At 50.5% G+C, this 13,890-nt stretch overlaps 1 protein-coding gene across 2 annotated transcripts in view; it reads right to left on the bottom strand.

The window, feature by feature from the left end:
* Positions 1-13,890, bottom strand: part of fray (oxidative stress responsive kinase frayed) — a 293,998-nt gene that overhangs the window by 239,885 nt on the left and 40,223 nt on the right. The window contains exon 2 of one of the 2 annotated variants that reach the window (XM_071665568.1): positions 12,335-12,378. The exons of the other annotated variant lie outside the window; for it this stretch is intronic. The gene's annotated coding sequence lies outside the window, so the exon portion shown is untranslated. The remainder of the gene's footprint in view (positions 1-12,334; positions 12,379-13,890) is intronic. 2 annotated transcript variants of the gene reach the window in all.

Below are 13,890 nucleotides of genomic sequence, written 5' to 3'. Positions count from 1 at the left end.
GGATGATGGCCTCTGATCGAGGAGTGATGGCCCCTGAACGAGGATGATATCCCCTGAATGAGGATGATAGCCCCTGAACGAGGATGATAGCCTCTGAACGAGGATGATAGCCCCTGAACGAGCACAATAGCCCCTGAACGAGGATGATAGCCCATGAACGAGCATGATGGCCCCTGATGGCTCCAACGAACTCAGCTATTGTGTTGATGAATGCACAGCATCAGTGGAGAAGCGTAGTATCCCTTCCCGAGCCGTGGTGACTCACAGAATGAATAATGTCCCTCTGGATGAACGATGAATGATGAACACTCCTGGCAACGCAGCATTTCCATCTCATTTGCGGCGCCCCTGAACGAGCGTTTAGTTTAAAACCTAAATAACGTGCTGTACGCGATACCCTTGACTGAGCACCGTGACCTGAGACCAGCCTGCCGCCCAGGGATAAACTTGCGGTGCCCGTGAGGGATCGTGAGCCGGCCTGACTGAATGAGCGTGCCCTTAAACGAGCGTGATTTTTGTGAATGAGCTCCAGGGCCATCGAAAGTTATATTATCCTTCTTTTATGGCCCTCCTGGCGGGAACGTGCCTGAACGCTGGCCCAGGGGCACGAAGACAGACTTTGGCCTCTCCGATGCAGCAGTTTACAGACAGACGTTTTCACAGTTTACTCCATAAACTGTGATCTACAGTGCAGAGTTAGCAGTGCCCTGTTCGACTCACTGTGACGAGCCTGGGGTCAACCCCATTGTTCGACTCACTGTGACGAGCCCGGGGTCAACTCCATTTGTTCGACTCACTGTGACGAGCCCGGGGTCAACCCCATTGTTCGACTCACTGTGACGAGCCCCGGGTCAACTCCATTTGTTCGACTCACTGTGACGAGCCCGGGGTCAACTCCATTTGTTCGACTCACTGTGACGAGCCCGGGGTCAACCCCATTGTTCGACTCACTGTGACGAACCCGGGGTCAACCCCATTTGTTCGACTCACTGTCACGACACAGTCAGAGGCTGGTCTGGTGTGTGTCTTATGTTTGGGTTCTGTGATTTGACTGACCTGGTGTGACTGGAGGCTGTGGGCCTTGTTGTGTTGGTGGTGTGAGGGTCAACTGGTCAGGTTGGTCAGGTGGTCTGATGGTCAGCTGGTCTGCTGGTTAGCTGATCAGGTTGGTCAGCTGATCTGATGGTCAGCTGGTCTGATGATCAGCTGATCGGGTGGGTGGCCAGGTGATCTGTTGGTCAGCTGATCTGATGGTCAGCTGATCGGGTGGGTAGTCAGGTGGTCTGTTGGTCAGCTGGTCTGATGGTCAGCTGGTCTGATGATCAGCTGATCTGATGGTCAGCTGATCTGATGGTCAGCTGATCTGATGGTCAGCCGATCGGGTGGGTGGTCAGGTGATCTGTTGCTCAGCTGATCTGTTGGTCTGCTGGTCTGATGATCAGCTGATCGGGAGGATGGTCAGGTGATCTGATGGTCAGCTGGTCTGATGATCAGCTGATCGGGTGGGTGGTCAGGTGGTCTGTTGGTTAGCTGATCTGATGGTCAGTTGGTTTGATGATCAGCTGATAGGGTGGGTGGTCTTGGTCAGCTGATCTGATGGTCAGCTGATCTGATGGTCAGCTGGTTTGATGATCAGCTGATCGGGTGGTGGTGTGGTCCTGATCTGATGGTCAGCTGGTCTGATGATCAGCTGGTCTGACGATCAGCTGGTCGGGTGGGTGGTCAGGTTGTCTGTTGGTCAGCTGGTCTGATGTTCAGCTGGTCTGACGATCAGCTGATCGGGTGGGTGGTCAGGTGATCTGTTGGTCAGCTGATATGTTGGTCAGCTGATCAGGTCGGTCAGCTGATCTGGCGATGATAAACCTAACCTGGGAGGGGGGAGGGGGGTCCTGTGAAAGACGCCTGAATCGTACACATTAAAAGTTCATTTCCAGCTCAACGGTAAACTCCAGAAAGTTCCCAACTTTCCTCGTGCATGAGTTGGAACTTTATATATAAAGATCAGTGTGAGAACAGCCTTGAACTTTGCGCTGCTGAACTTGCAGAGTGAAGAAGCGGGTGGGGTCCCGTGAGATTACCTCTGGTGAAACGAGGTCACGGAGTTAACACGAGGTCACAGAGTTAAAACGAGGTCACAGATAGTTAACACGAGTTCACAGATAGTTAACACGAGGTCACAGTGAGTTAACATGAGGTTAGAGAGTTAACACGAGGTCACAGTGAGTTAACATGAGGTTAGAGAGTTAACACGAGGTCACAGTGAGTTAACAAGAGGTCACAGAGTAAACACGAGGTCAAAGTTAACACCAGGTCACAGGGGGTCGAACATGAGGTCACGAGAGGTTGACATGAGGTCACGGAACCTTGACATGAAGTCAGGGAAGGTTGACATGAAGCCATGGAGATGTTGACATGAGGTCACGAGAGGTTGACATGAGGTCACGGAAAACTGACCTGACGTAGAGGGCGTGCCACCCCCCAAGGTCACGGGAGGTGAAGGTCATTGACATGACTCACTGATAACATGCAAATCACCTGACCAGACCTGGTAGACAGCCTCCCTAGTGTTCTATTGTGAGTCTTTATGAAGCCAGACCTGGTAGACTGCCTCCCTAGTGTTCTACTGTGAGTCTTTGTGAAGCCAGATCTGGTAGACAGCCTCCCTAGTGTTCTATTGTGAGTCTTTATGAAATATTTTGCAAATAATATTTCTCTTTGGTCTGAGAGGACCATACCTCCAGTCAAGTGAAGTCATTACGTTGGCTTAGCCGCGTATAGACTAATTCATTTTGAATACATGTAAAGAAAACCTGGTCATGATCATGTGAAACATATAAATACAATGTATTATGGATGACATGTTAGCCAACCGTTACCACATTGCTTAACACGTGAAGAGGATTTTGTATAATCATGCTACGATTAACATGAAAGAAAAAAACCTTCAAATGATAAGCTAGGATAATGATATAAGAAAAATGTTAACATGCTAAATCTAACATATAAATGGAGCGTGGAGAAGATGGGAGGATGGAGTGGGAGATGCCTCATGTGATCGGAACCCGAGCATGCAGGAGGCTGGGGATAAAGCGAATTGGTACGATGTGGTATATAGGGAGCGACGTGCTATCCGTGGTCTGAACCTGGGCAAATACTAGGCGTTCTGGGGAAAGCACAGTGAGGTCTGTGGTGTTTAGCTGTGGACTGGGGGTTTCGGGGGGAATGCTATGGTTTCGGTGCATTATACAAAGCATGAGAGCTAGGGAGTGGATGTGACCGAATCAGGCGCTACCTCGCTGCGCGGGAAACGGCAAACAGTTAACATTTTGTAAAGACAGACACAGAGACACAGACATATTGGGTATCCGTGGTGTAGTGTCTAGCGTTGCTGACCATGTTCATGCATGGGCTCACTCAGGTTCGAATCCTGGGCGCAGCAGTCAGTCCACAGCTAACCTGGTTATTCATTGCCCCCTCAGGGATGGTCGATAGATGGGTACCTTGCTTTGGCTGGGTGTGTGTGTGTGTGTGTGTGTGTGTGTGTGTGTGTGTGTGCGTTTACACACACATAGGAGAGAAGACATGGTAAACATATACACCATTTACGAGACGGGACCACACGAGTGTAGAACCCACTAACCTAACATAACGTACACAAGACCATTATCAATATATAGATTGTCGTTGGTGTGTGTGTGGGGCAGCCTTGTGGTGAGGCTAGGGTGCGGGATGGTCAGGGGCTAAAGTTTTTGCTTGGCCAGTCCCAGGGGCCCAGCCGCCCGTGCTCCAGCTGCTAGGGCGTGGCCCACACAGGGCCAAGGGGGCGCCAGGCCTGACCTCCCTCTACCTCCTTCGGCTTGGTTGTGTACTGAGGTTGGTGTATCACCAGACCGGTGTGGCCCACCTGAGCTGTAACGCTAGACCAGTGTGGCCCACCTGAGCTGTGGCGCTAGACCAGTGTGGCCCACCTGAGCTGCAATGCTAGACCAGTGTGGCCCACCTGAGCTGTAACGCTAAACCAGTGTGGCCCACGTAAGGTTCCCAACAACCATGACAAAAAGTGTAGAAAAATGTTTGTTTTTGTATTATGCAACGGTCTGTGGTGGGTCACTCCCTTCTCTCTCTCTCTCTCTCTCTCTCTCTCTCTCTCTCTCTCTCTCTCTCTCTCTCTCTCTCTCTCTCTCTCTCTCTCTCTATCTATCTATCTATCTATCTATCTATCTATCTATCTATCTATCTCTCGCCGCCGATATTGTCAAATATCTTTTAAAAACCTAACTAATGCCAGGCTGTTTGTGTGTATATATAGAGGCATGACGGTCATGGTTCGCGACGGCAGAGGTGGGTGAGTGACACTTCCAGCACAATGTAATCGACCGACTGTGTGTGAAGGTGTATTACCGGGAATGGCGCGGTTAAGGCGGCGCATCTTTGGGGAAACGAGACGCCATCACGCGCCGAGTACGTGAGCGGTTTGGGCGGGTAACGTATTCCTGGGGGTGAGGTGGGCCTGTGGGGTGGGGGAATGAGTGTGGGCGGCGGCTAGTGGGCCCGGGAGTGGGCTGGCGGGCGGCCTGAGGCGAAGGTCCAACACTTCTCACCCACACACACAGTCTGGCTCCCTCCTCCTCCTCCTCCTCCTCCTTCACCACCTCCTCCTGGATCTTATAGCTCCTGAACACTTCTTCTTCTGCTGCATGTGATCCTCCAGGACGACTGGACACGTGCTTCCAGGACACGTTCTTCAACAACCACCGCACACGGTCTTCCAGGACCGATAGACACGTCCTTCCAGGACCACTGGACACGGTCTTCTAGGACCATTGCACACGGTCTTCCAGGACCACTAGACACGGTCTTCCAGGACCACTAGACACGGTCTTCCAGGAACACTGGACACGATCTTCTAAAACCACTGGACACGGTCTTCCAGGACCACTGGACACGTCCTTCCAGGACCACTGGACACGTTCCTTCAAGACCGCTGGATGCGTTATTCCAGGACTTCTGGACACGTGTTGTTCGAACGAACGGTATATTTTTGCCGGATGACAGAAAGTTATGTGTTGGGGTAACCAAATTATGTGTTGGGATAACCACAGTATGTATTGGGATAACCAAATTATGTGTTGGGATAACCACAGTATGGGTTGGGATAACCAAATTATGAGTTGGGATAACCAAAATATGCGTTGGGATAACCACAATATGTGTTGGGATAACCAAATTATGTGTTGGTATAACCACAATATGTATTGGGATAACCAAATTATGTGTTGGGACAACCATATTATGTATTGGGGTAACCACAGTATGTGTTGGGATAACCAAATTATGTGTTGGTATAAGCACAGTATGTGTTGGGATAACCAAATCATGTGCTGGGATAACCACAGCATGTGTTGGGATAACCAAATCATGTGCTGTGATAACCACAGCATGTGTTGGGATAACCAAATTATGTGTTGGGATAACCAAAGCATGTGTTGGGATAACCAAATCATGTGCTGTGATAACCACAGCATGTGTTGGGATAACCAAATCATGTGCTGTGATAACCACAGCATGTGTTGGGATAACCAAATTATGTGTTGGGATAACCACAGCATGTGTTGGGATAACCAAATTATGTGTTGGGATAACCACAGCATGTGTTGGGATAACCAAATTATGTGTTGGGATAACCACAATATGTGTTGGGATAACCAAACTGTGTGTTGGTATAACCACAGTATATATGTTCAGATAACCAAAGTATGTGGTGGGATGAAAGTAAATATATCTATGAAATCTCAACACTGTCTTTCCTTTACTATCACATTCACCTGTTTATTTTCTAACGTCTTCTTCTCCTCCAGGATTATAACATTTGTTTGTATCTGGTGACGTGTGTATGTTGTGAGGGGGCTTCCTCCCTCACCCCTTCCTCCCTCACCCCTTCCTCCTTCACCCCTTCTTCGTTTACCCCTTCCTCCTTCACCCCTTCTTCCTTCACCCCTTCCTCCCTCACCCCTTCCTCCTTCACCCCTTCTTCCTTCACCCCTTTCTCCTTCACCCCTTCCTCCCTCACCCCTTCCTCCTTCACCCCTTCTTCCTTCACCCCTTCCTCCCTCACCCCTTCCTCCCTCACCCCTTCCCTTCACCCTTTCCTCCCTCACCCCTTCCTCCTTCACCCCTTCCCCCCTCACCTCTTCCTCCCTCACCCCTTCCTCCTTTACCCCTTCTTCCTTCACCCCTTCCTCCCTCACCCCTTCCTCCCTCACCCCTTCCCTTCACCCTTTCCTCCCTCACCCCATCCTCCCTCACCCCTTCCTCCTTCACCCCTTCCTCCCTCACCCCTTCCTCCTTCACCCATTCTTCCTTCACCCCTTCCTCCTTCACCCCTTCCTCCCTCACCCCTTCCTCCTTCACCCCTTCTTCCTTCACCCCTTCCTCCCTCACCCCTTCCTCCCTCACCCCTTCCTCCCTCCTCAGAGTGAAGGTGATTCCCTCCCAAGTCCCCTGGTTCCGCCTCACTGAGTTCCCCACCTCCGCCTCGCACCCCTCACTAGGTTAACCCAGACATTTTTGTTTATACTTGGTTGTTATGGATGACGTATGGTAGGGGCTCCAGCTTAATGACCTTCCGATCACAGCAGCCATCAAGTCATTAAATGAACATACGGACATTTTCTCTAGTGTTAACTTGAGCTGAACCGACTTCATGGTTCCCCCTCATGAGGTTTAGTGACGGACTCATCCTCAGGTCGTCCTTCATCAAGTCGCACTTACTTACTTCCCCCCCCCCCCCCTTCTCTCCCCCTCTCTCCCTCAAGCGTAAATCACTAATGGCCTCACTGTTTGATCCTCCCACCATTTTCTATACTTAGCGTCCCATTAACCTCCTTCTTGAATTCATATTTGATTCATTGGTCTCCCGACGCGACTGCTTCCCTACATGCAAAAGCCTGGCCCTGTCCCCCTCCACACCCCACCTCTCTCTCTCTCTCTCTCTCTCTCTCTCTCAACCACAGTCCTGTCGCTCACCTGGCTCTTCACCAGCTCGCCTATGTTGTCCTCCTCCTACACATTTCCTCTTACCTTCTTCTGTTCCTTTGATAAGCTTAAATCTGTCATCATATCCTCCTTCCCACTTCTCTGATCTGGCCACTATTTCTGGTCTTCCCGTCACTCTCTTAACTTCCTCACTTCCTCACCCAACTTTTGCGTCCCTTTTCCTGCCTATAAATATCGTCCAGCGGTTATTTCTATTTGTTCAGAACGTCCCATATTTAAACCATGAAGCAGCTGCGCTTGGTCGTCCCATGTGTCTTGAACCACAACTTTTTTTTTCTTATATCGCCACATATCAACCCTTGATCATACTGCATTATCACAACTGTTATGCCATCAAGTTTAATGATTCGTCTTTCTCTAGCGTTGTGACACCTCACGTTTTCTGTTGGCGGGGGGTGTCGTGTGGCCGCGGGTGCTTGCTTGCCTCCCGTGCCACAGTGGGCTGAGTGAGGGTTTATGGAAAGCGATCACGAGGGTCGTCTCCGGTCATCTGGTCCACAGCATTTTCTTAGCATCTCTGACTGACAGTCTGTCTGTGTGGCGTCCATATACAGCCACTGTTTACTCACGTTGCGGAGGTCTTGAAAGTATCCGTGTGTGTATTGTCTATGTTCCTGTGTGTGGTTAAGTGTATATGTATGTGTACGTATGAGTGGGTGAAGCCCATGTGTGTGTGTGTGTGTGTGTGTGTGTGTGTGTGTGTATGAAAGTGTACATGCCCTATGTGTCTATGAACGTTTATAGATCTACTTTTTCGTCTGTGTTCAAGAAGGAGACAATATGAAGAGCATTGTTGATAAGTGCTTTTTGATAGCTCGCTCGACCCAGCGGCCCCTCGGGATGTTTGAGCGAGTCAACACTCCCACACAACCCAGCGGCCAGACACCCTCCTCCTCCCTAGCGTCCCCGCTGGAGATGACAGCACCTGCCTGAGTCCAGGACCTCCCTTCGGCAGGTAGGTCATCGTGTCAGGCGCACTTGTCTGGCTCCAGGACCACCACCTTCTACGAGTGAGTCCTTGAAAAAATATATATATAAAAAGGAAACACACCTGCCTGGCTTCGGGACCACCTTCTACAGGCGGGTCCTCAGACATCAGTGATTGGGTCTGAGTCGTCTGGAATGAGCGAGTCGCGCGCCAAGACCCGATCCTCAACGCCGACTGAATGGAAAACCCTGACTTTCGCTTTTTTCATTCACCCACTTTTTTCCCATCAAGTTTCCTCTTTCCTCTCTCTCCCTCCCTCCCTCCTGACTACATTTCTGCCGCCGTCACTCCTCCTCCTCCTCCTCCTCCTCCTCCTCCGCTTCCTGACCTGATTACTGAGGCGCCCTGCACCGCCGCCTCCACCTCCTCCCTCCCTCCCTCTTTGCATGATCAACTTGCTGGGGTTTACGGCGGTCAGTGTCCCTGGTGCTGCAGGCGACACCCTCACCTGGCAGTGGGCGTGACCTGGGGAGACTGTGGGCGTGACTTGTGGGGAGGACTGTGGGTGTGGCTGGTGAGGGAGGGCTGTGGGTGTGGCTCGTGGTGGGGGGGGACTGGTGGGGGAGGACTGTGGGTGTGGCTAGTGGTGGGGGAGGACTGTGAGTGTGGCTAGTGGTGGGGGAGGACCATGGGTGTGGCTAGTGGTGAGGGAGGACTGTGGGTGTGGCTCGTGGTGGGGAGGACTGTGAGTGTGGCTAGTGGTGGGGGAGGACTGTGGGTGTGGCTAGTGGTGGGGGAGGACTGTGGATGTGGCTAGTGGTGAGGGAGGACTGTGGGTGTGGCTCGTGGTGGGGGAGGACTGTGGGTGTGGCTAGTGGTGAGGGAGGACTGTGGGTGTGGCTCGTGGTGGGGAGGACTGTGGGTGTGGCTAGTGGTGGGGGAGGACTGTGGGTGTGGCTAGTGGTGGGGGAGGACTGTGGATGTGGCTAGTGGTGAGGGAGGACTGTGGGTGTGGCTCGTGGTGGGGGAGGACTGTGGGTGTGGCTAGTGGTGAGGGAGGACTGTGGGTGTGGCTCGTGGTGGGGAGGACTGTGAGTGTGGCTAGTGGTGGGGGAGGACTGTGGGTGTGGCTAGTGGTGGGGGAGGACTGTGGATGTGGCTAGTGGTGAGGGAGGACTGTGGGTGTGGCTAGTGGTGAGGGAGGACTGTGGGTGTGGCTCGTGGTGGGGGAGGACTGTGGGTGTGGCTAGTGGTGAGGGAGGACTGTGGGTGTGGCTCGTGGTGGGGAGGACTGTGAGTGTGGCTAGTGGTGGGGGAGGACTGTGGGTGTGGCTAGTGGTGGGGGAGGACTGTGGGTGTGGCTAGTGGTGGGGGAGGACTGTGGATGTGGCTAGTGTTGGGGGAGGACTGTGGGTGTGGCTAGTGGTGGGGGAGGACTGTGGATGTGGCTAGTGTTGGGGGAGGACTGTGGGTGTGGCTAGTGGTGGGGGAGGACTGTGGATGTGGCTAGTGTTGGGGGAGGGCTGTGGATGTAGCGAGTGGTGGGGGAGGACTGTGGGTGTGGCTGGTGATGGAGGAGGACTGTGGAGGTAGATGGTGAGGGAGGCTACCTTTTCCCTCTTGACACGACCTTCCCTCATCCAACACGTCCTTCGTTGCTAACGGGTATTGTATTAGGCAACACGTGCGGCCACACACAGGCGTCAGCACCACGCCAGGTCGGGTCTGATGCGACGAGCAAAGAAAAAAATCTCATCTTGAAGGAGGACAGATTGTAAGGGTGGGATGGTGGGGCGGGGTGTCATCAGAAATAATGAGTTGCATGATCTAGTCGCGGAAGGAAAGAAGTAGACAGGTGATCTGCCAACACTTCACTTGCTAACGGTCACACACGGTCTGGGCAACGTTGTGGGTCTGTTTGGCGCTGCGTGAACCTAAAGACAGGGGAAGAAGAATGCAAGCAATAAATGAATAAAACATAAAAACACTTAAAAGCAACAGATAAAGTGACATTTGTGCTTGCGTAAGAGAGAGAGAGAGAGAGAGAGAGAGAGAGAGAGAGAGAGAGAGAGAGAGAGAGAGAGAGAGAGAGAGAGAGAGAGAGAGAGGAGGGGGAAGGGGTAGTTGATACTATAACCCGCTTTTCATCTTTTCACGCTGTCGAGAGGGGAAAGTGCAGGCAAAGCCTCCATAGGATCGAGCCAATGCTTCCTACGGTGACAGATCGACTCTGGTGTACAGCTGAAATGGAAGCTTTCACGACGAATACTTCCGAGGCCTGAGTAGCACACCCAGATCTATACAGGGAGGCAGACACAGCTACTGTGGTGTTGTGGAGCTTCCAAGAAACACTGGAGGTTAACTCAGTGCAAAGAATGCTCAAACGCGCGAAGGAGATGAAGAACAGTTTCTTCAAAGGAAGTGATAAATTCAAGAGGAACTGTAGTGATAAATAAGACGAGTATGGGTCTTGCATTTTTGAAGTATATGTGTACCCCAGTTAGGGACGACGTCCAGGCCTGAGGTAAGGAAAGTTGGTGAAATAATGCACGATATAATGTGAAAGTGAGGAAGGCGGGTGTGAAGAGGGCGAGGAGCAGTGTGGATTACCTGTACGAAAAATAATTCAACGGGTAAAGAAAGGGAAATAGGTTAGGCAAGAGGAGTGGGCCCTGAGGCACGCCAGAGTTGACGGCGGAGGGAGAACGAGTCGATCCATCATGGATTACGACAATCGACAAACTGGAAAAAAAAAAAAAAAACGGGGGGGAAGTGTTACACAGCGAGGAGAGAAGGGAAAGCCAGAAGCTGGATGTTTAGAAATCAGAGACTTATGCCAGACGCCATCAACACCTTTTGAAATATCATGACGTAACGTTCAAGATACTCTCCGAGAGAGGAGACCCACATGTGGGTCACACAGGAGGGACTTGTCGCTGGTGGGTCTCGCCTCGCATAAGTCACACCAGTAGACCACACATACAGCAACATTCAAGGAACTGGAAGGAAATCGAACAACAAGATTTTCAGACAGCGTGAGTCGAAACTTGAGAAGAATAGTTGGAGGAACTCAGAGCGATCTGTCTTGCTCAGGATGAAGTGAGCCAGAGTGTGCTAAGGATGAAGAGAGAATAGTTGGAGGCGCTACTGTCTCATAGCACAAAGTTGGACACTGTCCAGTCCATATGGTGTGCTCGTGTGTGCAGTGCTTTGTGGACCTGGTGACAGGAAAGTGAGGCGAGGCTCAGAGTGTCGTGCTAATCAAATTAGGGAGAAGGAATGTAAGAATTAATAGAGGTTGAATTAAAGGAAAGGGAGAGAGCCAAAATGACAGACTCCATCATTTGATGAGGTAACTATGGTCAGGTAAGGTGGGTTGGTATACGTGGGTTGTTAGACACGTTCTTATCGGCAGTGTATAACCTCCTCCTCCTCCTGCCTCATCCAAACCCCTGCTCCTTGCCCCTCACCTCCTCCTCCTCCTACCTCATCCTAACCCTTGCTCCCTGCCCCTCACCTCTTACAAACCTCGAAACTTCATCATCACCTCACAGCCTTCTTATCACCTCTGAACCCTATACTCACACTCCTTCAGCTAACTCATTCCTCTTTCTTGCCTTAAGCCATCTCCTCCCCACCTCAGCTCGGCCAAACACAGACCAATAAATGGAGGTGTGGTAGGACCCGCCTCCCACACCTCATTAAAGTTATGCCCCAAGTCTACACTCGTAATATATCCGTGTACAGTAAAAGCCACTCACATTACACTGCAACTCACAACACACTCTTCTCAAACTCATCCTCACTCACAATAAACCCACTCATTACCAATTTAAACTATAAAACCCACCCACATCCATTACACTCATTATAAGTCGACACAATTCATCTATTCACGGTTCAGTACACAGCGAAACGCAGTCTAAATTACACACTACACTCCCACCCAGAATGTATCCTCAGAATACAATTCCACTAAGAATACACTCACTCAGAATTTACTCCCACTTTGGAACACATTCTCACTCAGGCTACACTCCCACTCAGACTACACAATCATTTCCAATACACTCAAACTTCGGCTACTCTCCCATTCAGCCTACACTCCCACTCAGACTGCACCCAAATCCAGACTGCACTAACACTCAGACTACACCTCAACACACACACACACACACACACACACACACACACACACACCAGTATCTACCCTATGTTCCACTTTCTCCACCCACGCTCGTGCCCCCTCTACCCTACCCCAGACCCTCCTAAACCCCCCCTCCCTTCCTCCCTCCACCATGGCCGTCCCCCCCCCCTCCCCACGGCAGCTCTGGCAGTACTGACACTCACCGACGTCATGGTGGGATACGCCGGTCTTGCCTCGAGGTCTCCACCTGCCGACGGAAGAAATTCTAATCAAACAAAATCTATAAATAAATGTAATTGATGATTCTTTCCTTGCAACTCAGTTCTCTTGTGTGTGTGTGTGTGTGTGAGAGAGAGAGAGAGAGAAGAGAGAGAGAGAGAGAGAGAGAGAGAGAGAGAGAGAGAGAGAGAGAGAGAGAGAGAGAGAGAGAATTGCCTAGTTCTTCATTACAGGGAGGGAGTCCTACACTAGTGCCCCCCCCCCCCTTCTCCCTCCCCACATCTCCCGAGCATTCTCCATCACACACCAAGCAAGACCTGCATGTTGCCTACACATTAAGCGTCTCGTGACCCAGTGTATCCCGATCATCCGCCACACTCGTACACTCGACGTACATTCTTCATATCTCGTCTAACGAGTCCCCTTTACGGCACATCTCGGCAACACAGCTGGTTAGCACCACGTCATCAACATGGTTGACAGACTTGAAGGCTGTGCAAATCAGGTCACCCTTCCCTCGCCTCCTTTCCACTTGTGGGCAAATCTAAAAGCCAGTGACCTTCTCCCTCTAACTCAGTCCTCACTGATTCCTGTACCATCTATGTTGCCCGCCTCGGGTAATTCTGTATTGTCTTGTAACTGCAATCACCAAACCCGAGAAGCATATTCTAATTTGGGCCTCACGTACGCTGTCGACAGGGTATGACAAGTATGTGTTTGCTTGGAGAAGCATTGCGAGATAGAGGCCATGGTTAATTCCAGTCTATACGCGTTTCATTGTTATAGTCCTATTTCAAGACAAATTTTTTTGGGTTAAAAAACAGATTGTCTGAACTAATATCTATAAATTTCAGTATTTGTCGAAGGGTAATAATAGACTGACAGATAACCTCAGAGTTAGGATTTGTTTCAAGCTGAATACAAATTTGCGGTTGCAATCGTGTTTTGAGGGTCATTAACGGTTGTAATGAAGTCCTTTTTTTTTTTTCGGCATTGAATTGGTATCTCTTTCCTGAATGAAGCATTATATCTTCCATGATTACGTCAAGTATATATGGAAGCATTTCATTGTGTTATACTTCGATGTTAAAAGTTTTTCTGCTGCATAAATTGCCTGAACTAAAATACCTGCGATTTTTGGTATTTTTCGAATGGAATTAGACTGCTTGATAACCTCAGTATTAAGACTATCTTGCAGCCGATAGCGAATCTAAGATTGAAATGATGTTTGAGGGGGGAGGGGTCGAGAAGGGCTGTCATGGCGTATATAAAGATTCTTGTGATTATGCGCATCGTATTTAATGGGACTCTATTTGCTTGGGGAAGCTGATGCGCCCTCAGAGCTCAACAGCTTAGTAGAGTATCCTCACAACTCACAGGAGCCACCTTACCCTCACCACTCATCATGAGGTAGAAGGTAATTTGTAACCTTCTCTGGGTTAAACTCTACGGCAACTGAGGTGATCATTTGATTGCGCTGGGACACTAGGCAACGCTGCCTACGCTAGCTCATGTGTATATATATTACCACTTCGGATTT

This window comes from Panulirus ornatus, chromosome 10, assembly GCF_036320965.1.
Source record: "Panulirus ornatus isolate Po-2019 chromosome 10, ASM3632096v1, whole genome shotgun sequence".
Taxonomy (NCBI): Eukaryota; Metazoa; Arthropoda; class Malacostraca; order Decapoda; family Palinuridae; genus Panulirus; species Panulirus ornatus.
Note: the sequence above shows the minus strand (reverse complement) of the source record. Positions and strands in the feature narration are given on the sequence as shown.